This window comes from Leptodactylus fuscus, chromosome 4, assembly GCF_031893055.1.
Source record: "Leptodactylus fuscus isolate aLepFus1 chromosome 4, aLepFus1.hap2, whole genome shotgun sequence".
In the NCBI taxonomy this organism is placed as follows: domain Eukaryota; kingdom Metazoa; phylum Chordata; class Amphibia; order Anura; family Leptodactylidae; genus Leptodactylus; species Leptodactylus fuscus.
In genome coordinates, this window is record NC_134268.1 from 72,203,054 (window position 1) to 72,211,536 (window position 8,483).

Sequence of the window (8,483 nt, forward strand, 5' to 3'; positions counted from 1 at the left end):
TGTTCTAGGTGATTGTCATGTTCCTCTTGGGTTGTGCCAAAGATAAGGATGTCATCACTAACATTGAGGACTCCCGGTATTCCTGAAAGAACCTGCCTGATAACATTCTGAAAGATTTCTGCAGCCGATGAAATGCCAAAGTTCAGCCTCTTGAACCTTCTTAGACCGACATGAGTGCTAAAAGTTGTGATATATCTGGAGTCTGGATGCAATTCAAGCTGATGATAACCAGATTTTAGATCAATTTTTGAGAATATTTTTGCACCATTTAGATCTGTGAGAATATCATCAATGGTAGGTGTAATGTGCCTTTCTCTTTGAATGGCTCGATTGGCATGTCGCATATCCACACATAACCTGATTTTACCAGGCTGCTTAGGTTTAGGCGCAACAACAATTGGTGAGACCCAGGGAGTTGGGCCCTCGACACGTTCAATAACATCATCTGTCTCAAGGTCTTGTAGCTCTTTCTCCACTAGCTTGCGGACATGGAATGGGATGCGCCTGTGAGGTTGAACTGACGGCTGGACTGACTGGTCAATGTGTAATTTCACTTGAAAGTCTTTCAGCTTTCCTATGCCTTGAAAGAGTTGAGGATATTTCTGCATAATAGTTTGGACAGAAGAGTGTGTTACGCTGTTTGCCAGTTTCACTAGGCCCAGAGATACCGCACTATTGCAGCTGAGAAGAGTGTCTGCAGAACACTCCACTACATAGAAAGTGTCCGTGATGGATTTCCCTTCAGCCGTTAGTAATGCCTGAAATTTGCCACATAGGGGTAATGCAGTAGCTGAACCATAAGGATATATCTTCAGGTTAGTGCCTTGCAAAGCAGGTTTGTTCTTTAGCTGGCTATAAGTGGCATGACTAATAACATTGACAGACGCCCCTGTGTCTACCAGTGTCTCCACCGGATTGCCATGTATTAATATGACTTGTTTGGGATTAGACATTGCATGCACATTGCGAGACCCCTGAGAATAAGCAGGTGCTGCTGGGCTCATCCGCAGGGGACACTGACTGCACTGCCTGAACTTTCTGTGGCATGGCTTGTTTAGCAGAGAGAGAAGATTGTGATTTTGATCTGCAGACTTTTGCAAAGTGATTTTGTTTCCCACAGTTATGACAAGTTACTCCCTTTGCTGGGCATGGTTTCTGATGAGGATAAGGACCTCCACAGTTGTAGCAGGTTGCAGCCTGTGTGTGAGGCACATGTGGCTTCTGAGTGAGCTTTGCTACAGAAGATGGCTGCTCTGGTATACAGTCTGTGTTCTCTATAAGTTTAGCTTGATTCTCTGCTGCATCATGAATACGTGCAATGTCCAGTAGCTTTGCTAAAGTCATGGTGGGATCTCTGAGTGCTTGTCTCCTTAACTTAGAGGACACACAACCTTGTATGATTTGCATCAGAATTTCCTTGTCTATATCAGAAAATTCACAGTAAGCTGCAAGTTGTCTTAAGCGGACATGATATTCATCAATGGTTTCTGTTGCTGACTGTTTTGACTGTCTAAACTTGAAAATTTCAAAAGCTGCATTTATGTATGGAGAGAAATGCTTAGTTAGTGCTGCTTTGCTTAGATCATAGTCACTGTCCTCCCCTGTATTGGGCAGAGTTGTGAAGATATCATAGACTTGCTCCCCTGCATAGTGTAACAACATGGCTTTCTTTCTTGCATTGTCAGTAATGTTTATTGCTTGCAGGAATATCTCAAAGCGTTTCAGCCATTTATTCCAGCATGCTGCCAAGTTTGCTTGGGGCTGGTGCACATCAAATACAGCAAAGGAGGGTAAGCAGGCCATGGCTGGTGCTAGGATTGCAGTCTTGGAAACAGTTTTCTGTAGCAGTGAAATACCTTTAGCTGATTATTCTTAATCCTCGTCGCCAATTGTTGTGTTGTAGTGAGGATGCCGGTCTTCTGGAATAACTCCACTATGAGATGGTTACTCTTGTAGATCAGAACACTTTATTCCATGCTCCATCATGGCTCCCTGTATAACCACTCCTCCCCCTAAGCTCAGCTCCTCCTCCATTACTACCTCACTGTTGCTAGGCAGACAAAGCAGAATAAGTAAGCAGAACAGAACATACAGAATATACTTATAACAACATCACACCTCCTGGGGTTACTATTCCTATTAATGTCAGGTATTTGGGGTTATTAACCACTTCCGGACCGCCCATAGATTATATATGTCCGGGAAGTGGTTGTCTAGTTCTGCCAGGACGTACCTGTACGTCCACCAGAACCCAGCAGCTGCACAGAGATCGTGTAGTTGCTTTTACTAGGAGCCGGCTGTAACTTCAGCCGGAGCTCCTAGAGAGAAGACAGGGCAGATTTATTACCTCCCCTGCCTTCTCGATCGCTGTGTATACAGCGCTCAATGAGCGCTGTATACACAGCTATGGACGCAGCCATAATTCAGCTGCCCTCTGACCCGGCGGACACGTGATCCGCCGGGAGCAGAGTCTTACCAGAGCTGCTGAGTCCTAGAGGACTCAGATCAGCTCAGTAAGCTGTGTATACAGCATGCAGGAGGTTGGATTTCTCCTGTATCTGAGGTTAAATGTAGCAGCCCCAGTTATAGGAGAAATCAGCCTCCAGTACAAAAAAATAAGTGATCAGATGTCCCCAAAGGTCTCTTATTACCTTATGGGGACACAATCTGGAAAAAAAATAAAATAAAAATATAATAAAAAAGTTTTAAAAAAATGTAAATAAAATAATAATAAAAAATAAATAAATAATACGCTAATAAAACGCCGTTATTAAAGGTTATAGCCCCGCCTCCGACGACACCATACAAAATAAAAATTACCGTAACGGAGAGGAAAAACTATTTTATAAAGTTTTTCAGTGACACTTTGTGTTATTAAATTTAAAAAAAATTATAAATTGAAAACCAGACACAATTTCCCTCCTATTTTGTTTATATTTTCCTGGATATAAAAAAAAATTAAAACACATTTGAAAATAAAAATAACATAAAAATAAAGCCCTATGTGTCCCCGAAAAAAGATGCAAAAATTAGTTGACTAAGACATACGAGAAAAATTTTACAGACCTCAAAACCGCACATACATAATAAACCTAAAATGTGTCTGGTCCTGGACCACAAATTGGCCCAGTACTGAAGTGGTTAATTTAGTTTCAGTAACTCCATGTGCCTCACATTAATAGCAGTTAACCCCATCATGTCCCTCATATTAACCCATGTGCATACCTCCCAACTTTTGAAGAACAGAAAGAGGGACAAAATGTGCGATGCTGCAAACTTAGCTCCGCCCACTTATATGTTGACTCCACCCACTCTCATTAATTTTTCATGTGCCCCCACACAGTATAATCCTCCTACAGTCACCCGTATATAATATGTCCCCACATTATAATGTTCCCTTCCAAATGCCCAACAGTATTAAGTCCCTCTCCTGGTGCCCCAGTTTAAACTGGGGGAACTAGAGGGGACATGAAACTGGAGCAGCTGGAGGAGGACATTAAACAGTGGGGGTAGTTGGAGAGGGGTAATAAATTAATGGCAGCTGAAGTGAGAAATTAAACTGGGGGCAACTAGAGGGGGTCATTAAACTCGGGTAACTAGAAGCAGACATTAAACTGGGGGCAACTAGAGGCAGACAGGTCCCCCTACAGCTACTCTCACGGTTTAATGCCCCCTCCAGTTGTCCCCAGTTAAATGTTCCTCAGTTTAAGTACCCCCTTCATCTACCCCCAGTTTCATCTGGCCACCCACTATTTCTCCCCCAGGTTCATATTCCCTATTTTATGTCCCCCTTCATCTGCCCCAGTTTCATATCCCCCTTTCATCTGCTCCCAGTTTAATATCCCCCCTCCATCTGCCCTCATTTTCATGCCCCCCTCATTTCTGCCCCTAGTTTTATGTTCCCTTTCCATCTGTGGCCCTAGTTTCATGTCCCCCCTCCATCTCTACCTCCAGTATAACATTCTCCTTCCATTCCTGCCCCAAGGTTACTGAGAGACACACAGAGACACACACACACACAGACACACACTCTCCACCCTGTATCTCACATTCCCCTGCCCTCTCATTACCTTTAGATGGCATCTCTCCGTCTTCCGGCTGGCACACTAAGACATGCCTCCCTAGTCACGTGACGCCAGACATCACACAGGTCCTTCAGTTTACAGTAGTACTGTCAGGATACGGAGTCGCCGCGGTCTCCTTGCTGCGCGGCGTCTCCCTGGGAAACGTGTTAGGAGTTCTATTGGGTGTGCTTAGGTCATTAAGGGTTAATCTTTTCCTGGCTTTCAGTCTCCATGTCATTAGCCATCAGGTGTGTTCTCTGCTGCTATTTAATCCCCACCCAGGCATGGATCCTTGCCACCCATTCACTTGTGTTTCCTGGTCCCCCTGCTCAGTCTGATTCCCTGTCTGTTTGTATTTCATATGTTTCTTGGTTTTTAGACCCGGCTTGTATTTTTGACTATCCCTTGTCTTTTGATTTGGTACCTTTTATTATATCTCCTGGCTTGACCTCTTGCTCGTCTGACCTCGCCTTCTCTTCTGTGTCTTGCTGGGACTTGTGGTCCTCCCTGGTTCCATGCGGTTTAGTCTTTTGTTTTGCATTGCATTTACACTGTGCTTTCTGTTTAGGTGTGACCCCGTGACTCCAGTCCCTAGGACTTTCAGGGCCTCCTCTCCCCTTATCCTAGCCGCCGGATAGAAGGTTAGGAGCCGTGGTAGGCGCACTTCAATTAGGAAGTGCATTGGTCTGCCTCATCTCAGATATTACAGCATAGTCATAGCCGCAGGGCCTACGACCCCTTTTGTCCTTAGTTGCACAGTGTTGCTTTCCCAGCTGTGTCACTTTGCACTGCCTGACCCTGACTCCAATCCTTACATAACGGCTGGCCCTTACCCTAGGCAGGCCGCCCGGCGGTTTAGTATGGATGCCGAACACTCTGTAACTGACCGCCTGGACGAACTGTCAAGGCAGGTGCAGGGCATGGCTGGGTTAATTAACCAAGTCTCGCAGCGTCTGGATGCTTTGCCTGAACCAGCATCAGCCGCTGCAGGTTCTTCTATTCAAACACCAGTTTTTCCCATATTGAATACCCGTCAGGATTCTAAACTGCTCTTGCCTGACTGTTTTGACGGTAAACAGACAGATTCCGAACATTTCGGGAATCTTGACGTTTATTTTTCCGTTTTAATTTCCTTTCTTCTGAAGCAGAGCAGGTGGCGCTGGTGGTGTCCCTTCTACAAGGGTCACCACAAGACTGGGCCTTGGCTCTACCTGCTGGAGCTCCTGAATGGAATTCGTTAAGTAAATTTTTTCAAACATTAGGTCAGATTTATGATGACCCCAATAGAGTTGCCTTGGCCGAGTCCCATCTGTTGTCTATTCAGCAGGGAGTTAGAACTGCCGAGGACTATTGTACTGAGTTTCGTCAATGGAGTTCCCAGTCAGGGTGGACAGACAGACCTTTGTTAACCCTTTTTAGACAAGGCTTATCTGATTCTGTAAAAGATGCTCTAGTAAGTCATCCAGTCCCTGAAAATCTAGGAGACTTTATGACCTTGGCTATTTCTATTGATAGGAGGCTTAGGGAAAGGCGTAGAGAGAAATTAAGCAAACCTGGGTCCTCAACTAAATCCTGGTCTGTCCTTTCGGAACCTATACCTCCTTCTGCTGTCCCTACCTCTAGTCCTATACCTGAAGAAGAACCGATGATATTGGGGTCCACAACCGCCTCCAGGAGAAAGTATCGCCTAGAAAACGCTCTGTGTCTGTATTGCGGCAAACCTGGACATATCCTGAGAAACTGTCCAACCAGACCTAAACAACCACCGGGAAAACGCCAATGCCTGAGTGATTTCCGGGGGGTCACTCAGGCACACAGGTACTTCCTAATAATATTGAGAAATGTTTACTCCCTGCTATTCTTGTTAATGGTAATAAAACTTTTGCATGTCAGGCGATGGTGGATTCAGGTGCCGCCATGAACTTCATCCATGAAGTTGTGGCACAAGCTCTAGGAATTGAATTAATTCCCTTGAAATACCCATTTCAGGTATCTGGAGCAGATCTAACCCCTTGGTCTGAAGGGAAAATCTTAGCCCGTACTGCTGAGGTGCAGTTTTTTGTCGGCAGTTTACATGTTGAAAAAGTGTCATTTTTTGTTATGAAAAAACTTGCTGCAGACATTATTCTTGGTTTACCCTGGTTGCGTGTACATAATCCAGTGTTTGATTGGGGAACTTCGGAGTTGGTTAGATGGGGAGATTCCTGTACTTCTCATCTTAATACTGTTTGTACTATCAAAAACGATATCAAAATTCCAGAATTTATTACTGAGTTCAAAGACGTCTTTGACAAGCTCAATGCGGAGGCCTTGCCTCCACATCGACCTTATGACTGCGCAATTGATTTGGTTCCTGGAGCTAAACTACCCAAAGGTCGCATTTTTAACCTTTCAGCTCCAGAGCGCGAGTCCATGCGCCAGTACATTAAAGAGAGCCTATCTAAAGGACATATCCGACCTTCAGTTTCTCCTGTGGGGGCGGGGTTTTTCTTTGTTGAAAAAAAAGATGGTGGTCTCCGACCTTGTATTGACTACAGGGAATTGAATAAAATTATGGTCAAAGACCAACATCCGCTGCCACTCATCCCGGATCTTTTTAACCAGGTGGTGGGGGCTCGGTGGTTTTCTAAAATTGACCTCCACGGAGCTTACAACTTGATTCGGATAAGAGACGGGGATGAGTGGAAAACCGCATTTAATACCCCTGAAGGTCATTTTGAATACCTAGTTATGCCTTTTGGTTTGAGCAATGCTCCGGCGGTATTTCAACGTTTTGTGAATGACATTTTTAGGGATCTGTTAGGTAGATATCTAGTAATTTATTTAGATGACATTCTCATATTCTCACCGGACTGGGAGTCACATCAGCAACATGTAAAAGAGGTTCTTCTTAGGCTACGTCAAAACCACCTCTGTGCTAAGTTATCCAAGTGTCAATTTGGAGTCCAGGAGATAGGTTTTTTGGGATACATCCTTACTCCTGGTACCATTGGTATGGATCCCAGAAAGGTATCTGCAGTACTTGAATGGGAGAAACCTACTACCTTAAAAGAAGTTCAGAGGTTTCTAGGTTTCGCCAACTATTACCGAAAATGTATCCGAAATTTTACTTCTATTGTTAAACCTCTCACCGATTTGACCAAAAAGGGGGCGGATCCGGCCTCCTGGACACCAGAGACGGAGGTAGCGTTCGCCACCTTGAAACAACTCTTTACTTCTGCCCCAGTCCTGGTCCATCCTGATCCGGAATTGCCCGTTATTGTAGAGGTTGATGCTTCAGAAGTAGGTGTAGGAGCGGTCCTGTCTCAGGGCACTGAACCATTTAACAACCTCCAACCTATCGCCTACTTTTCCAGGAGGTTCTCCACTACCGAGGCCAATTATGATGTTGGCAATAGAGAGCTTCTGGCGATTAAGTGGGCCTTTGAAGAGTGGAGACACTTCCTGGAGGGGGCCAGACATAAAATTACTGTACTGACTGACCACAAAAAATTATTATATTTAGACAAGGTGAAAAGATTAAATCCCCGTCAAGCCAGGTGGACTCTATTTTTCACTAGGTTCCACTTTGTAATTACCTACCGTCCCGGCTCAAAGAATACTAAAGCAGATGCCTTGTCCAGAAGTTTTGGTCTTAGTGGTAGTTCTGATGGGGAACCTGAAAATATACTTGCTCCTGGGGTGGTAGTGGCAGTTTTGACCTCGGATCTTGAAACCCGTATTCTCAACACTCAGGATGCTGCCCCTAGTGCGCTACCACCAGGTAAATTGTTTGTCCCTAGTCACCTCCGCTTGGAGCTCTTAGAGGAGATCCACTCCTCTGTTCTGGCAGGTCATCCAGGTATTACTGGTACTGGGAATCTGTTATCACGTACGTATTGGTGGCCATCTTGGCAATGAGATGTTAAAAATGTTGTTCATTCTTGCGAGAGCTGTGCCAGATCTAAGGTGCCCCATGAACTTACAGCGGGTCTTTTACATCCACTCCCGTTACCCAATCGACCCTGGTCACACATCTCCATGGATTTTATTACCGATCTCCCGTCCTCTAAAGGGAAATCGGTAATTTGGGTTGTAGTAGATCGTTTTTCTAAGATGTCCCACTTTGTTGCCTTGAAAAAATTGCCTTCAGCTAAATTGTTGGCCTGGTTGTTTATCCGCCACATTTTACGTCTGCATGGTATTCCTTCAAATGTGGTGTCGGACAGGGGCGTACAGTTTGTGTCCAGGTTTTGGAAAGCCTTTTGTAACAGGTTGGGAGTCTCTCTTTCTTTCTCCTCAGCCTTCCACCCAGAGACTAACGGTCAAACAGAGAGATTGAATCAATCTTTGGAACAGTATTTGAGGTGCTTTGTGTCTGATTGCCAAGATAAATGGAGTAAATATTTGCCCATGGCTGAGTTTGCACTAAATAATCAT